Below are 27837 nucleotides of genomic sequence, written 5' to 3'. Positions count from 1 at the left end.
AAAAAAAAACCTAAAAAAAATATAAAGCATGAAATATGATGCTACAAAAGGCAAAATATATATGTTCAAAACCAAAAATAACCTATCCAGCAAAACTGAGTCCAATCCTACAAGAAAGAGATTAGTTCCAGGTATTAACAACAGTTAGTGCAAAAGAAATGAGATGAGACAGATGGAGGGACTTATGAGGGACAACAAGAAGGCAGATTATAGAGTATGGGAAAAGATAAAACTTCAATTAAGTTTGAAAAATAGTTGAGATTTGGTTGTGAAGGTATTCAAAAGGTAAACAGAGGCTATATTTGAGTTTAGAGGCATTAAAACTGATAAAGTTTATTGAATAGAAGTATTATATGTTAGATCTTCACTTTAGGGAAATCACTTGGGCAGATGAAAGGAAGATGGATTCAAGAGAGTAGAAACTTGAGGCAGATAAACCAATGAGTTGTTCTTTCATGGTTCAGTTCATATCTTACATTATGCCGGAAGCCTTTCCCAATTGTCTTCAGTTACTAGTGTCTACTTCTCTCAGATTACTTGCCAGCTAATCCATAAATATCTTATTATGTACAGAATTATTTACATGTTCAATCTTCTATTAGAATATAAGATCCTTGAAGGCAGGGACTTTTTTGTCTCTTTCTTTTGTATCCACAGAAATTGTCTCATTCATAGACAATAGTAAATGCTCATTAACTGACTGTCCGAATAACTAGATGGATATTACAATATTCTAGATGAAGGATGATAAGGACTAAATTAGCATGATGCCTATATGGATAATATGGGATCAATTCAAGAGTTGTTGTGGAGACAGAAATGACAAGATTTGTTTGTGTGTAAGAGAAAGTAAGAAGTCAAGAACAATGCCAAGGTTGCAAACCTGGGTGATAGGAAGGATAATGATGATGTCCTAAGCAGAAAAAGGAAAATTCTGAAGGGAATGGGGTATTGGGAACATTTTGGATTTAAGATGCTCATGGAATATTCACTTTGAAATAACCAAGAGGTAGTAAGAGATATAACACCGGAGCTCTGGAGAAAGATGAGGATTGAAAAAATAGATTTGAAAGTCCTCAGCATGGAGGTGTTCATTTAACTCATGAGAACAAATAAAGTCACCAAATGAAGAGACTGTAGAGGGAGAATAGGAGGGTGCCCAGAACAGAGTGCAATGGGAGTACTTAAAGTTAGGGAACATGATATAGATGATTAATCATTCAGAGGAATGGAGAAGGGATTATACAGAGGAGCCAAGAGAGCAATTTCCCCAAAACAAACAAAACAACCCAGAGGAGAGAGTATCTAAGCAGAAAATGGTGTTTAAAAGAGTCAAATGCTGCAGAGAGGACAAGAAGAATGAAGATTGAGAAAAGACCATCTGACTTGGCAATTAAGGGATTACTAGTTTCTTTGGAAAAGACAAATTGGATGTTTAAAAATCAGTGAGGGGGGTGGCTAGGTGGTATAGTGGATAAAGCACTGGCCCTGGAGTCAGCAGTACCTGGGTTCAAATCTGGTCTCAGAAACTTAATAATTACCTAGCTGTGTGGCCTTGGGCAAGCCACTTAACCCTGTTTGCCTTGCAAAAACCTAGGAAAAAAAATCAATGAGGATCCCATTAGGCTGGAAATCAGATCGCAAAGGTTGAGAATTGAATGAGAGTAATAGAGCTAATGTATGTATGTGTATGGATATATATATATATGTGTGTGTGTGTGTGTGTGTGTGTACATGTGTGCAAACACATACATATATGTGTATATGTGTCGTGTGTGTGATAATATGCACACTCAATCTTTAACAAACTCCTAGGAGAAAAAATTATACATGCATTACACGTATAATTTTACCCCTAGGAATTTGGTTGTGAAGAAGAGTTATAGGATGGTCACTTGAGAGGATTGTAGAATCCCATGGACATTTTTTCAGAATGGAGGAGATATGAATTTACATGAAGGTAGCAGGAAAGGAATCAGAAAATAAAAAAAGGGAATGATTGTGAGGACCAACTGCTGGAGAGAACTGGAAGGAAATATGATCAAAGATGCATGTGGAGGATTTAGTCTTGGCAAAGAGAAGGGGGGTATCCTTTTATCAAACACAGAGAAAAAGATATCTTCATCAAAGAAATGAGTAACTTGTCAGAGTTTTCTGAATTTTTTCAGTGATTCCAGGATTATCTCGCAATGCATTTTCCTGACACCTTGATGAATCCCTTTTATTGTATCTCAGAATTGTACTATGTTGTACCCTTTGCACATAGCTTTTTTTTTCTATAATATTTCTTCTATTTCCTGACTTCCATTATTTGGCCAACTCGATGATAAACACTTAGAAGAGATTGTTTTTCTGTTAATTTACACAAAGGATAATGCTAGAAATGATGCCAAGTATAATCATATTCATGAACATGTTATAAAACATTATTTGGTAATGATGTATAAATCTAGACTTTAAAATTCCAGCCAATTTTCTTCTGAGAAGGTGAGATATGGTGAACTTCCCTGAATTCTGCAAAAGTAATTATGTAGAATGCTGAATACAGCAGCTTCAACATCAACTTTCAATGACTAACATTAAAACTTCAAGCTGATTTCTGGTGTTATAGACTGCCAAAATCACAGAGAAGAAAAAGAATACGCAATTATAACTGTAAACATTAAACCAACCATGAAAAATTCTCTGTGTATGTGTGATTCTGTAATATGGATAATATGTGAGAGCTGAGAACCATTGTGATGCTGTGGAAATAGTGTTCATTTGGAGCGATAAGACCTTGTATTCATTCCCAACTTTGCTATAATTACCTCCATGACCTTTGCTAAATTATTTTTCCCTCAGTGAGCTTCCTTTCTTGTTTTGGTTTTTATATTTTTGTTCATATAGGTTCTTTGCTTCTCACCCTCCTCCTTTTTAAAATCTCTCTGGGATATGAACCTAGTAGTGGTTTTGCTGTATTAGAGTATACAGTTTTATGGAACTTTGGACATACTTCCAAATTGCTCTCCAGTTCTCAACTTCACCAAAAGATCATCAATCTCAGTTTTTCCACGCCTCCAACATTTTTGGTCATATTGACTAATCTTATAGGGATGATGTAGTATTTGCATTTTGTTTTAGGTTTTTGCAAGGCAAATGAGGTTAAGTGGCTTGCCCAAGGCCACACAGCTAAGTAATTATTAAGTGTCTGAACCTGGCTTTGAACTCAGGTCCTCCTGACTTCAGGATTGGTGATTTATCCACTGTACCACCTGGCTGCCCCTAAAGTATTTGCATTTTTTACATTTTTAATTTGCCTTTTTCTAATCAGAGTAATTTTATTTTTTATGTGACTATAGATAGCTTTGATTTCATCTGAAAACTTCCTTTTCATATCCTATGAACTTTTATCAACTATCCTTTTCCAATCTTAAAAAATATGAAGAACTCCTCCTAAAAGCTTTTATTTATGGAGGTCCTATCTGTCTATATTTATTGAATTAGAAACTAAACCATCTTCCTGTTTTGGGGAGCATATTTTGATCTCCCTGGAGTATACATTGAGAACTATTGCTCCGATGTAAATGGGAATTAGAGTTATTTCTGAATGTTCTTACAAAATGCATGAATCATATGGCAGGAAAACAATTTCCTTCATGTATTATTTATATTTTAGACATGAAGTTAACTTGTTTGTTCTTCTATTTCTCTAGTTTAAATAAAAGTTTAAGTTAACTATTCACATTCATTCAGTCAAATCACATAGAAACAAACCGTGTTATAGGGTTATTGATTGATTGATTGTTTTTTTTTTTTTTTGGCAAGGCAATGGGGTTAAGTGGCTTGCCCAAGACCACACAGATAGGTAATTATTAAGTGTCTGAGGCTGGATTTGAACCCAGGTACTCCTGACTCCAAGGAAGATGCTCTATTCACTGCACCACCTAGCTGTCCTCCATAGGGTTATTGAAATGCGTGACTTTTCGAAAGCTAATAGAAGACAGTGGCAACTTTAAAAAATAAATCAGCTAGAATTAAGAGTTAGTTCAAAGTTTAAACAATACAGTGATGACTTTGACCTGACTGTGTTCTAAATGTAATTAAATTCACTTAAAATATTTTGTCAGATTTCCCCTTTTGAAGTTTGACAAATCAGGTTTAAAGACTAGAGTCAGGGTTCTTTTGTATTTGGTTTGGACAGTTCCTCAACTGGTAAAAGAAATCTTTTGTTATGTGGTTGAAAAGGGCTGCTGGAGCTGAGATGGGAATTAATTGAATATCCAAATCTATTTCCTTTTTAATCAAACCATAAGGATAATGATTGAAAAACAGCATTGCTATCTAATGCTACTTTCATATTTTCAGGCAAGAATTTGGATGGCTCTGAAGCAAAAATAAATTAAGATAGTAAGAATATGGAACTTAATTTACTCAGAGAAAGGACTCAATTCATTCAGCTTTAAGGTTTTTTGTGGCCTTCTTTTAATCAAGAGAACAATGGAGAGATGCATGGTGGGTATTTTATTTAACTATATAAAAAATAAGAAAATTTGGAGTAAAAAAATTCATTCAGTCAATGAGCATATATATTGAATGTTTACTTTGTACTGTGCTCTGATTAACAGTGGGAATACAAAAAGGGGGGGGAGATTAAAAACACTCTAATGGGGGAGAAAACATAAAACCAACTGTCTTCAAACAGGTTATATTTAGGTCATATTGGGTAAATGTCGAGTGAAGGCATTAACATTAAGAGAGATTAGGAAAGGTTTTTGCAGGAAGCCAGGGTAGCCAGGAGTGGGTGAGGAGGTATAGCATTCCAAGAATAGCAATCAATTTCATGTCACTAAATGGTAGAATAACTAGAAGAAAATCAAGTATAAGAAAATTGGAAAGGAAAGAATGAGCCAGGCAATAAAGAGCTTTAAAAGTCAAATGGAGAATTTTATGTTTGATCCTGGAGGTAATGGTGATCCACTAGAGTTTATTAAATAAGAGTAACATAGGTAGACTTGATCTTTATTAAGTTCCTTTGAACATCTAAGTGTTTAAGAAAGAACCTCAGGACAGATAACAATCAGATGACTATTGCAATAGTCAAGGAGTTTGGTGATTAGTACATCAGGGTGGTAACAGTGTCAGGGAAGAGAAGAGGCCATATATGAGAGAGACATTACCAAAGATGGGATCAACAAGACTTGAAAATTGATTGGATATATGAAAAGGAGAATAAAAAGAGAACTAAAAAGTTGAGATTGGCTTCAATTTTGTGAGCCTGGGTAACAGGGAGAATGATGATAGCTTCAACATAAAAGGGGAAATTTGGAAGATAGGAGAAATTTTAAAAGCATTCTTTTATTTTTTTGTTCCAAATTTTCTCCCGCCTTCTTCTACCCATTGACAAGGCAAGAAAAACAAAATTAATTTCACAAATGAAGGCATGCAAAACATATTTCTGCATTAGCTTTGTTTTAGAAAAAAAGAAAAAGAAAGAGAAAAATATGCTTCAATCTGTATTCTGAGTCCATTAGTTCTCTGTTTGGAATTGGAAAGCATTTTTTATTGTGAATCCTTTGGAACTGTGGTGGTTCACTCTATTAATCAGAGTTACTGTTTTTCAAAGTTAATTCTCTTACAATTTTGTTGTTACAGCATAAATTGTTCTCATAATTCTGCTCACATTTCTTTGTATTGTTTTCCCAGATTTTTTTGAACACACCTCTTCATCACTTTTATTAGAGTAATAGTATTCCATCACATTTATAAATCATGATTCATTAAGCCGATATCCAAATGATGGGCATTTTCTTAGTTTTTAATTCTTTACCACCATAAAAAGAGCTTCTATGAATATTCTTATACACATGGGTCTTTTTTTCCACTTTCTTTGATCTCTTTGGGGTATTAACCTAGTAGTGGTATTGCTGAGTATATGTATAGTTTTATAACTTTGGAGTTTTTGTTTTTATTTTGTTGTTGAGTTGACTTTCCCTCCATGACTTTATTTGGGGTTTTCTTGATGGAGAAAGTGGAAAAGTTTTCCACTGCCTTCTCTAGCTCTTTTTTTTTTTCAGATAAGGAACTGAGAAGACAGGATTAAGTTGTGCAGAGTCACACAGGTAAGGCATATGGAGTTGGATTTGAATTCTGGTCCTCCTGACTTCAGGGCCACTGTGCACTGGGCCACCTAGTTTTCCTTAACTTTTGAGATATAGCTCCAAATTGCTTTCTAAAATGGTTAGACCACTTTGCAGTTCTATTAGTATACCCACTTTCCACCATCTCTTCCAGTATTTGTCATTGAAATGAGTGTTTTGGGGGGGAAGATAATAATAATAAGTCCAGATGTTGAGGAGATATATAGTTTGAGATATTAAATAAACAATTGGTGATGTAAGACTAGAGGTCAGGGCTTCATAAGTAGATATGAGAAGTATCTGCATAGAAGTGATAATTTAATTCATTGGAATTGTTGAGATAACCAAGAAAAATCCCTAGACTTGGGGGATTGCTCACAGTTATCCAGGGCACCCTTAATGAAGAACCAATAAAAGAGGAATGGTCCTTAGTGTCATAAAGAAGGAGCCAGAAAGAAGAACCAAAGAGAATAAAATATAACACTAAAGAGAAGAAGGCTACAGAGAGGTCAATAAGGATAATGAGTAAAAGAAAATGACCATTACATTTGACAATTAAAAGATCATTGGCAACTTTTGAAAGACCACTTTCAGTTGAATGGAGAGATCAGAAGCCAGATTCTAAAGAGGTAAGAAGAAAGGAAGTTGTTTCCTCAAAGAGTTTATCCATCAAAGAAAAGAGATATTGAAAGATAGCCACTAGGGATGAATGGTTCAAATGAGAGATTTTTAAAGATACTGGAGACATGTGTGGGTTTGTAGACATCAGAAAAGCAGTCAGTAAAACAAGAGAGATTTAAGCCTAGTGAGAGAGTGGGATTGATAGGGGGAAACAATGATTCTGGAATAGATGTCAGCTGGGAGAAAATGTTTGTGGGCCTGGAGAAGAACTGAGAGGTCAAGGGTTTGGAGCCACCATAAAGACAAAGATTATTAAGTCAGAGAGAAGAGTAGAATAAAAAATATTATGATTATGATAATGGAATTTCAGAGTTAATAAACATAGAAATGGAGTATTTATGGGTAGTAACAAGCAAAAAAATGGTATCTTTGCATGGAGTTGAGGTGGTGTGGAGGGGGTATGGAAATTAGGGTATTTGAGGGACTATTACTCTTATATGGGGACTGGAATTGAGGCAGAGACAAAAAACTTGTGTCAGGTACTGATGAGGAAGGAAAGAGTATGTTCTGAAGAGTGAAGAAAGGGTAAACAGTAGCTTACCAGAGTTTGTGCAAATTCAATAATGATTCAGTGATAAATATAATTTGAATGAACTTTAAAGGAAGAGAGGCTATTGAATGATAGAGGTGATGATAGAGCAATAGTATAGGTGTGGCAAAGTGTAATAGAGTATGCTAACACCCTCATTCCTAAACATGATCAAGGAATCAGGAAGCATGAGTGAAAAATGCAACCAATACTTGAAATGGTGGCCAAGGAAGCTCTGCCAGCTGAAGGGAATCAGGTCTCAGTGCAAGATAATGAATAGAGTGATAAGGGAAAAGGCTTTAATGAAAAGAAGTTTAGTTTTTGTTTTAATATGGATCACTTATTCCATTGAGCACAGTGGAAGGATTCAGTATCTTTAGAGTGGAACATCGAGCGGAGGAATTGGTTTAAGGAGAATGGGAGTAAACAAGTAGACAATTGAGGATGGAAATGGTATTATATTCTGACAACTGAGGGTTCATAACCTCTGTAATAGAGAGAATATTATAGATATAAATATAGTAACAACTGAAAAATGTGTTTAGGCTAATTATTACCCCTGGATAAGCAGATGGCCATTTGAGCAGACCAGGTGAGTCCACAGTGGAAGTTGAGAAATGAGATGGACTTTGATATGAAGATTCCAGGCATCATTTAAAGGAGAATACAAATCAGTGAGAATACAGATGCATTTAATTATTCAGACATAATTATGTGGAAAAAATAAAAATTAGTGATTTCCCTGAACAATTCAATGAATTTTTTTAAAGTAAAAAAAAAAAGTCACAAAGAAACCTTTTGGAGGAAAGACAAAATTATACCACTTTTTCATTTTCTATCTTTCAAGAAGATGTCTGAGGAGATTTTCTTTATTCTACAACATGACCCTGAACATTTTATCAATTCCTATTCATCCTCAAGTTGTCATATACTATGTCCTTTTCTTATAAATACTAGCCCTATGTAATAGTAAGACCATTAGCTCATAATAACAAAACTTTGATCCAAGTTCTTCTCTTTTTACTAATTGTGTATGACATTTTATAAATAGCCTTACCTTTATTGTCCAGTGTTCTTATTTGTAAATTGAGAGAATTGGACTAAATGTTCTGTAAGTTCCCTTTTAGGCAGTTAGTTGGTACATTGGATAAAGTACCAGACCAGAAATTGGGAAGATCTTAGTTGAAATTCGGTCTCAGACACTTACTAGTTGTGTGACCCTAGACAAGGTGCTATTTGCCTCAGTTTCCTCATAGATAAATGGAAATGGAGAAAGAAATGGTAAACCACTCCATTATCTCTGCCATGGCCCAAATGGGGCCATGAAGAGTCAGACACAACTGAAAACAACTAAACAAAAGTAAAGATCTTTTTTAGTTATTATGACAATAATATCATCCAGAGAATTCCTGGTTTGTCATTGCCCCTGCTGCCTCTCTACCCATTCCTTACCTTTCCATAATTCTGACTTTTGTTCTCCCCCTCTAAATATTCACTTCATTAGGCAGCTCCTGGGTCAGGATTCAGGAAGACCTGAATATAGGACAACAGTGTCCAGCATATAAGGACCACATAATAAATACTTGTTTCCTTCCTTCCTTCTGATAAAATAGGTCTCTTGATTATCATTAATGATTTGCTTTTTACGAAGTCTAGCAAGTCAACAAAGAATCCCAGAGTAATTAATTGATTTAAACTAAGGAATGGTAAAGTTCTTGATATGCCATCTTTGGAATCTGTCTCCCATTTATACACTCACCTCACAGTTACTATTATATCTATACTAGTGTACACTGTGTACTTTAGGAAATTTCAATTCCTAATGTTTAATATTCATAATATTTAATGAATAAGTAATTTATATAGTTCTTTATGACTTAAAATCAATAAACCCATAAGATAGTACAGTCATATATTATTCCCATCTTACAGATGAAAAATTTTAATAAACTTGCCTGTCTTATAGATATTCATAGAACTTTGGATTTAATAGCCAGAAGATCTTAGATGTGGTCTTTGCTTTGATTTTTCTTTTTTTGAGAAGCTTGTTTGCTCACTAATGTTATTACACAAATATTTAGTTCATACAATGGCCATGCCCTATCTTCTGGGGCCTTTCTGAGGTCAATGCATGGCCACCCATATTTACAAACAAATCAGACACCACACTGGGAAATGTGCTCTTGATCTCAGCACTATTTAATGATTTCAGTAATTGTTTAACATTTCAAAAGTGAATTAAGGGGTCTGCTTGTTATGCTCATGTATGGAAAGAGCAGAAATCTAAACATTGCCTGAATATCAGCACTTATACTGAGGGAGGTTGATTTTGTGGTAGGCATAGAAAAGCTCTGGCAGCATTTTGCTTATTTCCCCAGATACCCTGTTTGAATCTGCCTAAGGGATCTATTTCCATTTGAATAATTTTTGGAGGACTCAAACCTTTTCTTGTAGACTGAGAAATGAATAAAGCATCTATTGATGCATCTGTGGTTTCATCAGCATGAATTTTCCCTCCCTTGATGAAGGTCCCAATTTCTCCATGTCTTCTCCTGTTTAATCCTGGTCCATGTCTTTTCATGATACTTGGGTGGAATGACCACCCAAGGTACTGAAAACCTTTCTTCAGCTCTTTTAAATGGTTTGAGGCTATTAATACAACATTCAGAGCATCCATATGTGACCTTTCATTCTGACCACAAGACAAGTATTCAATCCTTTTCTGGTCTTAGATGATATGGGTACTGCCCTTTTCATTACTTCATTATTGCAAGTGATGCTCTTTGGTCATATACTTACTTGATTTCACCATACAGCATGTCATTGCCCTTAGGGACATCCTCTAATTTTTAGTTCTTCTAGGAGCATGGGATTCATAGTCATATGACTTCACCAGAGAGACAAAGGAGAAGAAAAAGGAAGAGGGGGAATGAGGAGGAGAATGAGGAGGAGGAGGGGAAAGGGGGAAAAAGAAGAAAAAAAAGAAGAAAGAAGAAGGAGAAGGAGAAAGAGAAAGAGAAAAAGAAGAAAGAAAGAGAAGATGATAATGATGCTATTTTGTAGCATGCATCACGAGAAGTGTTCTATTATTTGTCAGCTATCATCTGATGGTTTCCTCTTTATTTGCTGGCCCAATTTACTGTCCAAGTGCAGTACCTATCCATTGTCAAGACCTATATCATACATCCATGTGTGCATGTATGTATTTAATAGCTAGCTCTTATATCACTTTAGATAGCTGCAAAGTATTTAAAATGTACATTTGACCCTCACAAAACTCTTTGAGGTATTGACTTTTATTATCTCTATTTTGCAGATAAGCAAACTAAGACACAGGGAAGTTCAGTGATTTATCTAGGATCACACAGCTAGTAAGTGTCTGAGGAAGAAAATGAACCTGGATTTTCCCATCTTAAAGCTGGACACTATCTGCCATGTAACCTATATGATTATATGTGATGAAGGATCATTGCAATGATTGACAGCTCTTATGCAACTTTTAAATATTATTAGAGAGTTGCCCAGAGGCAAATAGAGGTTTAATATTTTGTCCAGGATCACATAGTCAGTATTTTTCTACACAAGATTTGAATTCAGGTCTTCCTGGGAATCTTTCTAACTTCCATGCCTTGCTGTCTCTCATTTATTCTAGCAAAAAGTTTATGTATTTACAGACACACATATATAAAACATTATAAATAGTATTCTCCTTATTTCTCCCAGTTTGAATCTACCTAATATTATATATTATATATAGATATAGATATATGTGTAGGTTTGTGTATTTATGTATATGTGAGTATATATCTGTGTATAAGCAGATAGATAGATAGACAGACAGATAGATGGATAGATAAATGTAGCTATGTGGCTCAATAAATAGGCACTGGTTCTAGAGTTAGGAAGACTCTTGCTAAGTTAAATATGACCTCACACACCTGCTAGCTCTGTGACTCTGAACAAGTCACTTAACCTTGTTTTCCTCAGTTTCCTCCTCTGTCAAATGAACTAGAGAAGGAAATGGCAAACCACTCCAGCATCTTTGCCAAGAAAACTCCAAAAAAGAGGTCATAAACAGTTGAACTTGACTGAAATGACTGGACAACAACAATAACAAAATTATCTAAGTACACACATATATATGCATGTATGTATACTGATGAGATCAATGATGCATACCATAAGACATCCTATACAACTTTTGTACATGTCCACATAAATTCAGTTCAGGGGTCCACTCAACATACTAGAACCTTTGTTGCTTTCTCTCTGTTGAAGGAAATCAGCAGAATACATAACCTTGTCCATCAATTATTCCCTTCTCAGTTTTCTGTTGCAGCAATATCCTTAACTCAGGTTCTTTTTAGTTTCTTATTTTGTTTCAGCCTACTCACACTTACTTCATGTTTCTCCAGTACATTCTTGCTGATATTCATTAATAATTCTTCAGAGACTGTAGTATTCTATAATTCATACTCATACAACATCACCAATAAAATGCTGGTATTAAGAAGATGGACTTGATTTCTCCCCAGGGAGAAGATTGGAATATTTTTTGTTTTCTCAAAGACAATCCAAATCACTTACTCCCCCCCCACCGCCTGATTTTGATTTCTACTTATATATTTGCTGGGTCTATCTTAGATGGACAATCTCTATAAATTATTTGTATAACTGCATGTAATAATCTTGATAATAAGAATTCTTCTTCAGATTTTTGGATTTTACATTTGTAAATAGGTCAAATTCTTTTTTGAGAATTCTTTTATGGGTCTCATTCAGAAGCCTACAATGAAAGCCATAACCACTGAAGTAAAGTCACTTAACCTGTGTAAGTCTCAAATTTGTTATTTATTATTATTATAGGGGGAATTAATGTCCTTTCTACTTCTAAGTCTAATTTGCATTTACATATCTAGTTCACATTTACAAATCAAATTTGTATATTAGGCATATATTATCTATATTTTAGATATTGATTAATGAATACATATTTTCATTAGATACATAATACATATGTAATTTTGGGTTTTTTCCTTACAAACAGGCTTCTATCTATTTCATGTTGCTGACTGTCAAAAAGATGGTCTAAGAATTCTTTTTTTTCTACATCTTGGCTTCCTGCCTTTTTTTCGTAACTGCTATTAATTACTCTTAGTATTATCACAATATAATATAAACAAGAGTTTAACTATGCACTCATTCTTGATTCATCAAAAATCTCCATGATTTACTCAACTCCAATAGAAACAGAGTTTTCTTTGGCCAGCATTGGCCTCTGGCTTTGGTACTCCTCGATTCAGGTCATAGAATCCTGTTAGCATAAGGGATATCCTTTGAAAAACAACCCAAGTTACTTCTCCTCTTTTGAGACCATTGCTGGGGAAATTCTGATTTTCATATTCTTTCAAGTTTGAAGAAGCTTGTAGGAACAAAGGAGGGAAAAGCACTATTATTCATTGTCCTGAAATTGTCAACATTGATGAAGCACCCTTCGTGTACCAGTTTGGGTAGAGAACCCATTCATGTCACTATTATTGTTGATAAGAAATTCTTAGCTAGACTAGTGTTGGCCCCGAAGGAGTTTGACTCTTCATGCCAAAGTTTCTGATTAATCAGGAAAATTTCAATAGGAGTTTACTGAAACAACTCCAAGCTTCATTTATTTGCAAGGTAAGGTTTCCCTATTATGTTTAGGGTAAAGCAAAGGATGTTGGTTGATTTGTTTGTGGGAAGTTAATTGTGACCTTTTGGCTCCAACTAATGAGCCCATGCCTTCCTTCCATTGAACAGTCTGGTATCCCAAAGCCACAGTGCTTGATGTTTTGGGAACAAAGGAAGCATGCAGCTGAAGAGCACATTAAGCTGGAGTTGGCTCCTCTACCATTGCAGTAATGGACAGGTGGCTTTTGGCACAGGCAATCCAAAGTAATGACTCCATCCCTCCCCCTGTGTGGTCTCTCTTAGCACAGAAGCTTGTTAGGCACAAATATGAACTAATCGGTCAATGGGGGGAAAAACATCTCTGGACAGTACATGGGTCAGGTTACTGAGATGTTGACAGACAGAAAGCAAAGTTTTCAGCTACACTTTTGACTGGAAATAGTGGCTTCCCACAGGAAAACTCATGGACCCATAAACCTATTCTGCTGCTCTTTTACAGGAAAGGAGAGGTTTGTTACTATAGCCTGTGCCACCTGCTTGCCTATCAAGTGTCCATTTGTTCTGCTAGGGAAACAAGGGTGGGATAGTTATTAGAAATGGGGCTGGGAGCCAGCAGGATTCCACTTCTAAATTCTGGCTGACTCCTTCAGTGACCTCAGACAAGTCACCTCAAAAGAGTTAACCACTGTTTATTTAAAAACAGGAGCCAGATAACAACTCCATGGAAATATTCTTTTTATTGGTATTTATTTGGTACAGAACAATTCTGAATTTTCATGATCAACTCTAAATATTTATTCAATATCTACTTCCTATGTGCATGTGACATTGTAGATATTGAGCAAAGTTTAGCTATGTGGATACTTAGCTATATTTCTAATTATTTTAATTAACAGAAATTTATTTTTTCTCCATCCTATTCTATCCCCATCCACTGAAAAACAAAACACATAGCAAATATACAGTCAAATATGACATATTGATGTACTGTCTGTGTCATATAGTTACTTACATTCTTACATACATATTTTTCCTATAACTTGAATCCATCACCTCTCTGTTAAGAGATGAATTGCAATCTTCCATATCAGCCCTCTGGGATCACACTTGGTCATTACATTTGTTATGAGTTGAGAGTCATAAAAAAGTTTTAGGTTCATGATTTAAGGCTCCAAAATTCTAATAATTCTCCTCTTAGAGTTATGAAACACAAAGTCCTGTGATAATGCCTCCAGTTAGGCAGCAGTTTAACTCATTTGCAAAGAATTGTAAAGTTGAGATCTCAGTTCTGTCTCAGGAAAGGTTATTATTCTGTTTGACTTCTATTTATATCCCAAGTTCTTATTCCTGTAACAAAGGACATAAGAAAATATGGGAAACAAGGTCACCCACAGGTGTTTATGAGAAATAATATTGGATCAGACAGATGCAGTCTTTAACTGTATAATAAAAAAGAACACAATTAGAAGTATAAATTATACTCCCCTAAAGAGGAGAAATAAAAATTATTAGTTACCCTTCATATGTTTTTTTCATCACTCGTCACATGAGTGAGCTCCTTCTCCTCCCCTCCTCCTCCTCCTTTCCCTCCTCCTCCTCTTTGGAGGCAATTGGAGTTAAGTGACTTGCCTAGGTTTACACAACTAGTGTCTGAAGATGGATTTGAACACAAGTCCTTCTGACCCTGAGACTGGTAATCTATCCACTGTGCCACTTAGCTACTCCACACATAACACAGTGTTATGCCTCCCTTTTTGCTTCCATTTCTTGGAGTCCTCTTTGCAGGCTTGGATTTGAGGAAGACAATTATAGATCCAAGCCTCCAAAGAGGATTAGAGAGGAAGAAGGAAAGATACCTTGCATTCCTCTTCTCATATCCTCTCATCTTCCTCTCAACAGAGCCTACAAAAACTCTGTTGGGGGTGGTGAGGAATCTTGTCCCTAGAGTCTTTAGCAATTTCATTCCTCTTGCAGGTGACTAAACTAAGCCTATCCAAAAGAGTTTTTTCATTCTTGATAAAAAAAATCTTACATTTTTAAAGCTTTTTTTCTTTATAATATTGTTATTGCTGTATGAATTATGTTCTTGATTCTGTTCACTTCACTCTACAACAGTTCAAGCTTCTCTCAGTTTCATTATATTCATACATCATAATTTGTCCATTTATTTCCAATTGATTGGCAGATCCTTAGTGTTCAGTTCTTTGCTAGTACAAAAAGAGTTGCTATAAATGTGTGTGTGTGTGTGTGTGTGTGTGTGTGTGTGTGTGTGTGTGTGTCCTTTTCCTTTTTCTTTAATACCTTTGGGGCATATTTTACTTTACAAAACATTTGGGAGAATGGATCTGGAACTTTGATTTAACTGCTGCTATGGATCTCTTGGAAGAGAAAAATCTCTCTCCTGATACAGGTCAGCATTTAATCTGCACCATATTTATATTCTTAGATTACTACCTGGGACAAAGATTTGACTATAGTCACACAGCCAGTATGTGTCAGAAGCTAGATTGACTAGACTTCCTGAGTTTAAGAATGACCCTCTCTCCAATTATGCTGATCAATAAACCTTGTCCTTGTTCAAATATTTTAAAAGAAATTCTATTTTCATTATTTTAGAACAAGAACCCTAGAGTTTATCTTTCAAAAGAATCTTTTTGTAAAGAAATGACCCCCATATTTTGTTTTATAAAAACTGAATTTCTATTATCCTCATTGCTTAAACTGGAGAAAGTCTGTATTTTTTGCCCATCAAAAGTGTAGTCTGATTATAGACCACAAAGACAAGGAAAAAATATCAATGAGAGGGCCAATAAACATGTGGAATGCTGACATAATAAAAGAAATAATATTTTCTTATCAGGACTAAATAAGATCCATTCTTCTTGTACCCTGAAGCATTCAGTTAAAGGTACTGTGTATATTAGTGTTCTTTAATCAGTGTCTGCTGATTAAAGATTACTTTTTATGTTCTTTAAAGGAAGAGATGGCTCCTGGACACAGTGGCACCAATATAGTGGTGGTATGAGGGAGACAGGAGGATGTCCCCAGTAGCAGAAAGCATTGGCTGCTGCCCAGCCATTTTCCTCTCAGTTTGCCCTTGGTGCTTAAGGCTTTCATAGAGAAAACTATTCCAGGAATTAGAAATGTTGAAAAGAATATTCAAAGAGTAAGGTGAGGGAATGAAACAAAAGCTTTCCTGATATCCACCAGCAGGAACCATCAAGAATTTTTTCTCTGAAGTATCCAGGAATTGGAGAAGTTAAAAAAAAAGACCTTCTAGAAGTGTGAAACAAAAATTATGCTGAGGGCTAACTCTGATCTAAGACATTTACCATTTGACTAGAAAATAAAGAAAGTGGACACAGGCTATGTCTCACTAGACACATCCATTCAAATAACTCCCATGGTTCATTGTTTTTTTTTTTTGAAACTACTGAAATCAAGTTAGCGTCTTTTCAAGTGAGGCTTACTGCCCTGAGCTAACTCTGTTATAGGTCTGAGGTCACATGCAAGGGGTGGTTATTATATCAAGGACTGCTATTGGTATGGATAACCCACTGGTATTCTGGATAGTGAGGCAGTGTCTTTTTGAGTTCTTAATGAAATAACCATGAATTCTAAGGCTAAGATGAAGGAAGAATAAAGGAGAAAATCCAATGCAAGATGGTTTTATTGTACTTCAGAATTAGTGTGAGGTGGTCAGGATTTTGTCCATGATGCATTCTCCCATCCCTAGGCTGTGTTCTTTCTCCCTATGGCAATGACCATCTCTTCATTTTTTCTTGTGATTCCCAACCTGTACTGGCGTCACCAGGGTCTGTTGACTGAAGCATGCCCTTTGCAGGGAATCTTTTTCCTCTCCAGCTCTCACAGGAATAGCATGGGCTAGTCTCCCTACCCCCCTTTCCCAGCATGACTAAACTCATGATCAGACAATCCTTGATGCTTTCATCAACCAAGCTGTATCAATTAAAACATTTCTATGACCCAGATGGTTATAAAGGATACAAAACCTAAGCTTAAAATGATAGTAATTTAGGTAAAAAATCTACTTCATTCCCCTAGCTGATGGTCATGCTAGGACAAAAAGACATTCCTAAAAGGCAATGGGAATAACTTTATAACTTCCATCACCAATACTCTATAGTCTGGGGTTTTTATACTCCTAACATCCCTTCCTCATCCCTGAAGTCCTGATGTTGGTCCTTTTGTAAACCTGAGGGACACCATGTTAGATTTGTGTTTGAAGAAATAGATTTTAAAATGCTCTAAGTTCAGAATAATTCTGCCCTGGGAAGTGTAGTTACCAAGTTGATGAAGGGCTTGTGATTATGGCCCCAGGTAAGAACAAAAACTCTTTAATTATAGGATATGAGATTAGAATTCTAACCCTGTCTAGAAAAGTTCATTCTCTTCCTAAGTGGCTCCCAGAGTTATCCTCATTCATGAACAAAGGGTCACAAGAAACTGCAAGAATAGGGTTAATTTTATAAGGAATAAATGTAGTCAAATATAGTCTTTTAGGGAATAAAAAGATATGATTAGAGTAGGTATGGGGCAAGGACAATCAGTAAACTACCATAAAAAGACAAACTCCTATTGTTGGGGAAAATAGTCCACTCTAAAGCCCTGATCTAGAGTTAGCTTCCTTTTTTAAAAACCAGTTAGGATGAAATACAACCACCAAGATCTTTGTGATCCACCCAAGGAAATAGATCTATTAGTCAATGCATATGTTAAACATTTAGTCCTACCAGGTTCAGTGATAAGAGAAAGGCATTTCCCATCCTCAAGGAGCTTACATTCCCATGGGGGAAAGCCCATTCCTTAAAAAGAGAAGCTGAAAAGTAAGAAAGGGGAGGGGAAGGGAAAAAGTTGTTTAAGAACATTACCATAGTAGCCATGTCTGGAGAATGAGGGATGTAGGACATTTCTCCTAAAATGTCCTGATACAGAGCAGAGTGTGCTGGACAAGGAGTCATGGAGATCTGATCTCAAACCTGGTCTCAGACGTTTACTGGTTATGTGACCCTGATATTAGGAATATCTATTACCCAAAGTTTTGTGAGGATCAAATGAAATAATATTTGTAAATTAGCACAGTGCCTGTTAGATAGTAGGTAATTAATAAATTCCCTCCACACTTCCCTGCATTGTGGCATAGTAGGATAGTCATTAGATAGTGAAGTTGGTCTTCAATTTAGACCTAGATTCAAGTTCCACCTCTGATGTGCCCGGGTTTTGCTATCCTGGATAAACCATTTAGCTTCCATGTTCTATGAATTCTCCAAGAGTATAAATGGCATTGTTGTTTCAGTTGTGTCCAACTCTTCATAACCTCATGGACCATATTATCCATTAGGTTTTCTTGGCAAAGATACTGGAGTAATTTGTCATTTCCTTTTCCAGTTCATTTTACAGATGAGGAAGTTGAGGCAAACAGGGTTCAATGACTTGCCCAGGGTCTCATAATTAGCAAGATACTTCCTGACTCTATACACTGAAATAGCTGTTTCAGGATAAGGTGCCTAAAAGTTCCAACCCATATTGGTACAGTTAGTTTTCTTATCTGAAAATCACATCACAGGTACAGCCCCATATCCCTATCCTAAAGTATTCTCCAAGTATGAACTGTTGCTACCAGTAATTCTCTGTTGCTTCCTCATGGAATGGAATGGAATGGAAGTGGATTGTGGAAGCCCCTACCAGTGAAACACAAACCCAAGCAGAGCTGAGCAACATAGACAAGTATTAAAGTCAGAGCCAGTAATGGTCTTCAGGCTTGTGATCTGAGGGTCATTGCCTCAGAGACGACCACCTAGTTAAGAACTTGTTTGAGGTCACAGAACCTTTAGTGACAATATAAAAAATTGTGATGAGGTTCTAAGTCTTAGCTGGCAGGGGGAATATCTTCTCAGATGAGATCACAGAGTGTTGGATTATTTATTTTAATAACCCTTCTCATGATCACTTCTCATCCATAAATATTTATATGCTGCCTTTGATACTTGGGAATATCCACCACTCTGTTAGTATGCATTGTAATTTTATTTGAATAGAAATTATTAGAATCCTGTCTTTTTATTTACCACCTTTGAATTGGTCACTATTTATCATTTAGCTACTTGAAATAAGTTAGTTGGGGAGTAAAATGTCCCTTCAACTTCATCTAGGAAAGTGTTCCCCAAAGATTTATATGGACTGGATTGAGAAGGCAGCATTTTGTTTATTAATGAGTAATCTCCTAAAATTAAAAATGATTGGGATGGCTAGGTGGAGCAGTGGATAGAGCACGGGCCCTGGAGTCTGGAGTACTTGAGTTCAAATCCAGACCTCAGACACTTAATCATTACCTAGCTGTGTGGCCTTGGGCAAGCCACTTAACCCTGTTTGCCTTTCAAAAACCTTAAAAAAAATTCAAAGTGATTTATTACTTGGGAAAGGAAGGTAATAACCCACTAACCTTTAGGAGATAGCAGCTAGTTGGTACAGTGGCTAGAACCCTGAGCCCTGAGTCAAGAAAACCTAGGTTTACATGCAGCCTCAGACTCCTACTAGCTATAAGACCCTAGGCTTAACTCTGTTTGCTTCAGTTTCTTCATTAGAAAGTGAGTGGAGGAGGAGGAATGGCAACCCATTCCAGTATGTCTGCCAAGAAAACCCCATATGAGCTCTTGAAGGGTTGAACTCAACTGAACAACACAAGATAGCTTCTAATTCTTGATAAGAAAGAGTTAAGTAGGTTTATGCCTAAGAAATAAGGGACATAATCAGAGCATGTGACCTAATTTGATCAAACATTTGAGATTTGAAGACAAATATCTTCTTGACTCACATTGTCCTGTTCTTTTAGTTTCTCAGGGCAAGAAAACAGCTGCCTCTTGATTTTCCATACCCAGTGGCAAGAAGAACAGAAGCTTTTTATCCTTGGTCTTTTCTTCTGGAAGCCTCTATGTTGTTCTGAAATTTAGAGTAGTAGAGAGAATAATGACTCCTCATCTTTAGAAACAGCAGAGAATTAAAGGCTATTCTTTTGGTAGAGAGAGAAACATCAAGGATTCTTTTTCTCTCCTTATCTTTTTCTTTACAAGAAGTTAAATAGTTCATGTGATCTCAATTAAAGAAGGACCATCCAGGACCAGAAGAGGCATTTAATTTCATCTTTTTTTTTTTCATGATTGTTATTTTAAAAATTATTATTAAAGATCTTTTCTTTGGTATTCCTTTGAACAGGAACTGAATTCAAATCCAGCCTCAGCACTTGATACTATGTGACCTTGGGCAAGTCATTTAACCCCATTGCTCATAAAACTAAGACAAAAAATAGACAATTCATATTTCGGATTGCTCTCAATTCATTCTAGATTAACATTATATTGGATTTACATGTTCACATTGTTCACATGTTCTAGTTTGTATCTGGTGTTCTCTGAGATACTTTCTCTCCTTTTTTTCTCTCAAGCAAAATAACGTATTTTAATTGGTGGGTTAGTTTTCCAGGTACCTTTCTACTTAAGAAGATTCCAAGTATTGTCCCTCAATATATTTGGGGTGAAGCAGGCTTGGTAACACACCCTAATAGGATTGTTTTCTCCATTCAATTCAATTATTTTATGGATTAGGAGGACTGAGATGCAGAATGTTTAAGTAGCCTAGGTCATGTGCTCCCTAAATGGAAGATAAAGGATTTCATCTAACATCATCTGACAGCAAATAGAATGCTCTTTCTATTATAACATATTAATTTTTTCAAGAATTGTCAAATAAAAATAATTAATCACCTGGTGGCCACCCTTCTGGTTATGAACTTGAGTGAACTCAGTTGTACATAGTATATTTCTTTGTCTATATTCAAAAGAATGCAATGTGGCAGACTAGAGTCCAATATTTGGAATCAGGAAGACCTGAGTTCAAATACAACCTTTGATGATTACAAGTTGTATGAACCTGAGCAACTTCTTCAACTTCAGTTTTCTCATCTGTAAAATAAGTCAGATGGACTCCTAGTTTGGTAGGACTTATTGGAGCTTTCATCTTTTTTTGTAAAGAGAAAAGATAGTTTTTCCATGCATGACATGGCACTGAAGTAGTACTTTAGTGGAGGACCAAAGTCTATGAGCAACACAATTCTTTGCTGTGCTTGATTCTTATGAATCTTTTCTTCATTGGCATAGCTTTTTTTCTTCTTGGCAATATTTTTGTTTCAGTAAGAGAAATGAGCAAAACAGCATAGATACTGAAATGGAAACTTAGAACCAAAACAAAGTTTGACTTCATTTGGAATTTAAGAGTTGACATTCAAATGTCAATAATATTTTTTTTCATTTTTTCATTAACATTATAAGACTGATTTATATATATAAGGGGAAAAGGTTTTTCTCCATCACATAGAGCAATGTTAGATTTCTAGTTATCTCTAATGTCATTATCTCTTTTGGTCATAACTTGATGATTATATAATGAATGACATCCTTTAGAAAAACAAACTAGCTTATCCATTCGCCACCCACACTGAAATTTCTTCCTTGAAGGTTTAAGGAAGGCTAATTCTGTAGCACTATACTTAAGGGCCAGTAGGTTTTTTTTTTTCCACCTATGAATGTTTTTTTGACCATGGCCTTTTAAGTACCTACTGAGCAAATTTGCTATTGAATAAGTGTGAGGGAGGAAAGGAAAACAAAGTCAATTAATACTATTAATTAAGTGTATTATTGGAAAATTTTCAATTCAGGACAAACATGAGAAACTATTAAGATGGTCTTTGAGAGGTGACTAGGTGGCACAGTGAATAGAGCACTGGCCTTGGATTCAAAAGTACCTGAGTTCAAATCCAGCCTCAGACACTTAATAATTACCTAGGTGTGTGGCCTTGGGCAAGCCACTTAATCCCATTACCTTGCCAAAAAGAAAAATATGGTGTTTGAGACAATTAAAAACAATATCACAAGAAAAAATGGTCCTCGATTACCCTCCTGTGCTCAGTTGAGTCTACCTCAATATGAGGCTGCATATACTACTCACCTCACAGAATCACAAAATTTTGAAATCAGAAGAGAATTTCAACTTCAATCTAATTCAACTTATATAACTCAAAGCATGCCCATTACATTGTACTACATTTAATGATCTATAAATTCTGCTTGAAGACCTTCAAGGATAGTCAATCCATTGACACCAAAAACTTTCAATTCCACTTTTGGAGAGCCCTGGCTGGCATGAAATTTTTGCTGATATCAAGCCTAAGTTTACCTCATTATAAATATCACATGCTGTTCCCAGTTCTGTCTTCTTTGTTCAAAGGGATCAATTCTAATCTATCTTTCATGTGGCATCCATTCAAATACTTAAGCATAACTGTCATATCTCCCTTGAATGTTCGTTTTTAGCTTAAAAATCACCAATTTCTTCAAGCAGTCTTCATATGGCATGAATAAATTGTCCTACACCATCTGGTTTGCTTCTTTTAGACACTCTTTATTAATGTCCTTTCTTAATTGTTCCCCAGAATGTACTACAATTGTGTTCCAGATGTGATCAGACAAGGGCAGAGTAGGGACAGAGTATTACTGCTCTATTCCTAGAAACCATACCTCTCTTTTAATGCAGCCGAAGTCTTTTTTTTTTTTCATTTTTACATCACATTGTTGACTCATATTGAGATTGTGCTCCACTAAAACCCTAAGATCTTTTCCCCCCAGGTAACTGCATATTCCACATACTTGTGAAAGTCAGTCTTTTGAACACAAGTGTAAAACATTACTTATTGTATTCTAATCTGTCAAATCTTTTTTGTATTTTGATTTTGTCATACTAGACATTGACTATCCCTCCCAGTTTTGTGTCATTTGTAGTTCTGATGAACAATGACTTCTATGTCTTTATCTATATCTTTGATAAAAAGATTGAACAGCTTAGCCTAGAGCTAGGTCCAGATCTTTGGGCTTACCAAGTTGACATTGGACCATTAATGATGATTCTTTTATTCAGTTCATCCATTCATCTATGAATCAATCAATCAAGATCACATCTTTCTCTCTATCTTATAAAAATAACATCATGTCTTTTTTTGCCAGATAGCATGCTAAGCAATTTATAAATATTATCTCATTTGATCCTTATAATAGCCCTACAGGAAATCAGAGTTTAAATGATTTACCGAGAATCTGAATAAGTGTTTGAGGCCAGATCTGAATTAAGATCTTCCTGATTTCAGACCCCATGCTCTATCCACTGTACCATCTTGCTACCCAACATCTTTCCATCTTTACCTACAGGAATAATAGGAGTTACTTCATCATATCTCTTTATGATATTATATGATATGATATCTTTAACTCCTAACAGAGAGACCAAAGGGCCTTATTGTCCTTCTGCAGAGAAGAGAAGCAGATGGGGCAATCATCACTTCCTCCAGAGAAAGTAAAAAGTCAAAATGTCTCATAGTATTCATGCTTCAAGAGAAGACAAGGCAGAGCAGAGATAAAATGCTCTAATTTTCTATATTATATAGGAAAGGAGACAAAATATTCCTATATGCTTAACAGTAAAGAGAGAGAGACTAAAGATAAAGCAGAAGAGACATTTGTCTTAAAGTCTTTCTAGGACCTCTATGCTAGTCAGATCACCTGCTAAGATCTAGACCTGAGTCATTCCTTGACTTTGAGATAACTGGAAGCTCTATTCCCTCTTCTACATTCTAAGTTCCTTTATCATGAAGGCCAGTGTAGGTTTTTTTTTTTTTTGTAGGGATAACTTTGAATCAAGGGACTCTAAATCTTTGAATAAGCAGAAAGTTGCCAATGGAGACCAATCAGTGGGAGTATTTGGGGGGCCACCCATTGCTGTAGATGGAGAAGAATAGGTAAGAATTAAGTTGGATCTGGTAATTTTTCCTTCAATATAAAGTACCTTGCCTTCAAAAAGAAGATAAATGAATGTCAGACCTTTTGGAATATGTGTGATGAAATGTTAATTGGACATATTTCAAGGCACTAGGAAATATGTTACAAGCTATCTTGTTAAATTAAATATGTAATATTGTACCAATAGACCTTTCAGCAAGACATTCAGTTATCTGAACTTTGCCTGGAAATATGACAATTGCACAAATAATATTCTATAATATGCTTTGCTGAGTGCAAAGAAGATACAAAATGGGCTTCACGCTCTAATGATGAGAAATTCCACAAATTTAAAAATGCTTTCTCCAGTCATTCTGTTTTCTTCTTTATTTTTATGGTACCTATTAAAACCCTTTGGTCTGTAGCAGAACTATGTCTGAACCAACAAGGAGATTTCATTTGATGTTACTACAGTAGTGGTTTCAGAGATAAATGATTGACTATGAGGAATAGAAGTTGAAACTTTGACTATAAATCTTGCCTAAAGTTTCATTTATAGATTTGTGAGATAAAGAGAATTTAGAGATGAATTCCCTCACAATCTTTTTACTAACCTCTTACTCTATGGCTTAAATTGGTTATAGGGATTTCTGAAGTGCAGTTCCAGTAATACTAGTCTAGTAACAATATTCATGGACAAGTAAAAAGTCTTTATATTCTCTGGAGTCAATATATTACACTTGAAAGACCACTGGATGCAAGAATGAAAAACTAAAAAATCTTGCATTCTTGTAATGACTATGCCCTTAACTCTATTAATTGTTGGCAAGTCACTTCACCATTAGATGCCTCAGTTTCTTCATCTATTAAAAGAATTCAATGAAATTCTCTTATGGCTATCCATCTGAAAATGGTGTTTCCTATCCTTATCCTAAAACATGTTATTACATTATCCATAAGTAGATAAAGAATGCATAATAGCATGAAATCAAATTCTGCTGAATAGTGCAATGGCAGGAATCCTATTTTGTTTTGATCCTTATCACATTTCAGTATCTGATAAAAAAGAAAGAGAATATGATATTGAAAGTTGCATATGCTATTCATATGACCAAAAATGAATATAGAAAAAGTAAAGCTGTGTTAAAGCTAAGAGAGCTTATGAGGTATAGTAGTTAGTTAAGGAGCTGACCTCAAAGACAAGAAGACCTAGGTTAAAAGTCAGGTTCTGATACATACTAAATGTGTGACCCTGGACGAGTCACTTATCCTTTCAATGTTGGAGGCAAAATGCTTAACTTTTATGGTGCAGAGGCAATACACATTGAATAGATAGACTTTACTAACTTGGGAGTAATGTAACAACCAAGGAAAGCATAAATTCATGTCATTTGCTATTGTCCAAGCACTATGCCCTTTTCTAATGAAGATTAGTTTTAATATATCCCATTCCAAAATGATTAGAAATCTTCAAAATTATGACATATCCAATCTTTGTGAATTATTGTAGATAAAATAATGTATCAGGTTGCAACCAACCCTCCCCTGATGAGTCCCTTTTAATAACTAATAACAGCGACAATAATAATAACTGGCAATTAAATAGTTCTTTAAGGTCTGCAAAGCACTTTTAATGAATTTTTTTTTTGTGAAGTCCACAAAAATCCTGTGAGACAGGTTCTATAGATATTTCTAATCTATCTGCATTTAAGGAAAAAAAGTCAGATTTAGAAATGAAAAGTGACTTTCATAGAATGTATGTAATCTTGAAGCTGGAGATTGTATTGATATTTATATTTTCAGCACTTAATACAGTTCCTATCTGACCTTAATAAGTGTTCAGTTAAAAATCCCTGCCCAGGGTGACTTAGCTAATGTTTCAGGTATATCTACCAGTTGAAAATAGCAGAAATTATGCTCTGTTTTTATCCTGAATCAGACCTCCCCTTTGCATCAAGATCAAGATTAGAAGAACTTTCTTACTTTTAACAAGAACAATAATTTACTTGATAATAGAATAAAATAATATTTAGCAAAGATAAAGCCATGGTTCAGGGAGTACATAACTCTCCTTATCTCTGTAAAGAAGTGCTGCTATCTAATGAAAAGGGAAGATGTATTCAGACCCAAGGCAAGAAGGAGTATGAGTCAGACCAAGAAGCTCTAATCCTTCTTTTTGACCCCTGGCCAATTTAGGGCTTTCCCTTTTTAGAGAGAAAACACACACACACACACACACACACACACACACACACACACACACACACACACACACACACACACACACACACAAACACAAATACAAACAAAATTACATTGTAGGTACCTTTTTAGAAGTTACAAAACTAGCTTAACCTATGTAGAGTAGATGTTGCTCCTTACCTATCATAGTCTTTATGAACTAAGGGTCAATTCCACCATAGGATAAAATATTAGAATGAGCTAGTAGAGTTGTTACTTTTTTGCCTTCAGGCAAACATAATAGAAATACCAATTTTCCAAGGAAATTTGCATGGTTTTCTTTGAAAGAAAAGGGTATTCAAGATTGTCTATAAAGGATTAAATGGAATTCATTTAAATGAAGTTTTGGAGAACTAATTTCATTAGTTCATTAAATGAAGAAAGGAAAGAGAGAGAGTCATTGAGGGCCTTTGAGAAATGATTAATTCTTATTTCTAAATGTTTTAGTTTAGAAATCTTAAATTGTAAATAGATTGCATATAATGAAAATACATATTGTATTTAAGGTCACAAAACTTGAAGTTATACCACAATATACAAACTAGAAGACTGAATCCTTGCTTCCTTGCTTTTTAAGAATAAAAAGTTGATTTTTTCTGTCATGTTGATCCTTCAGTTAAAAAAAAACATAAAAGGTCTTCCTCCAGTGCCTGTGGTATTTGTTTTGAAATTATTTGAATAAGGGCAACAGTTTAAGAAGGGAGACTTTGAATGCCCTATGGGTAGCTTCTAGTTTTGTCTAACTATTGCTGACATTAGTGGAATTTGAACAAGTGTTGATTACTATGAAATGTGAAATATGGAGTCCATATTCTTGTGTGTTTTTATTAGTGAAGATGTAATTACACATATATGAAATAAATTAGTTATTAAGTTCCTTGACTATTTGATGGCAATGAAATTTTAAAATTTATTTGATTTCATGGTACTTCAAGCATAAAAGGAATATAATTTTTCACTGAGAACTGTTGAATCTGATTATTATCTGAATATTTGTATTCTCATTGGCTATTTGTCGACTCTTAGCTAAAAATATGGCTTTATCCCATGCCCACTAATTACATAATTACCATGGATGGGGGAGACCAGCTGTGTTTTGGTTTCATTGAACATCTTGAACTATTATTCAAACATTTTGGGTAAAATAAAACCTAAAATGCATTTTGCCAAGCGCTTTTTTTCCATTCATTTTTAAACCCACGTATATTTGAGGGGAAATTTTATCCATATGTTTCTGATTCATTTACAATTAACTCATCAAAGTATTGTTTGGTAAGAAGTGTGTGATAGTCAGAAAGCTGGATAAGCCATCTTAATAAGCTTTCTTCAAGCATGCTTTTTTGTTGTTGTTGTTACATTCTCAGAAAAAGGAAGTCACATTTATGGAACTAAAAATGCTGTCCTTGAAAAACTTGATTTGAAAGGGAGAACCTCCAAGGTTTCCTGTGAACTCTCCTTGTGGCCAACCAGATCTTCCAGGGCATCTGGGAAAGGATTTGGTATGCAGTATTAGCGTTGGTTCAAACATGTAAAAATGTTGGTTTTAATGTTTCTTAAAAACCACTTACCCACTGATCCATGCTGATCAATCAATCAACCAAGCAATATATATGTTTAAATCTTATTGTTGCTTACAGCCCCTTTTTTAAAGCATATGATGCTTTATTTTAAATCATTTCTTTTTAATTTTTATTTTTATTTAAGGCAACAGGGTTAAGTGACTTGCCTAAGGCCATACAGCTAGGTAATTATTAAGTGTCTG

The 27837-nt window shown here is 35.2% G+C and overlaps 1 protein-coding gene and 1 long non-coding RNA gene across 3 annotated transcripts in view; one reads left to right on the top strand and one right to left on the bottom strand.

The window, feature by feature from the left end:
• The window catches only part of LOC141517712 (uncharacterized), a 64982-nt gene that overhangs the window by 33705 nt on the left and 3440 nt on the right, over positions 1-27837 (top strand). The window lies entirely within an intron of this gene.
• The window catches only part of SLC25A27 (solute carrier family 25 member 27), a 66075-nt gene continuing 55982 nt past the window's right edge, over positions 17745-27837 (bottom strand). For both annotated transcript variants that reach the window (XM_074227417.1, XM_074227418.1), the window contains 2 exons: positions 19829-19953; positions 17745-17833 (listed from right to left, as the gene is read on the bottom strand). The gene's annotated coding sequence lies outside the window, so the exon portion shown is untranslated. The remainder of the gene's footprint in view (positions 17834-19828; positions 19954-27837) is intronic.

Source organism: Macrotis lagotis, chromosome 3, assembly GCF_037893015.1.
Source record: "Macrotis lagotis isolate mMagLag1 chromosome 3, bilby.v1.9.chrom.fasta, whole genome shotgun sequence".
NCBI classification, from domain to species: domain Eukaryota; kingdom Metazoa; phylum Chordata; class Mammalia; order Peramelemorphia; family Peramelidae; genus Macrotis; species Macrotis lagotis.
Note: the sequence above shows the minus strand (reverse complement) of the source record. Positions and strands in the feature narration are given on the sequence as shown.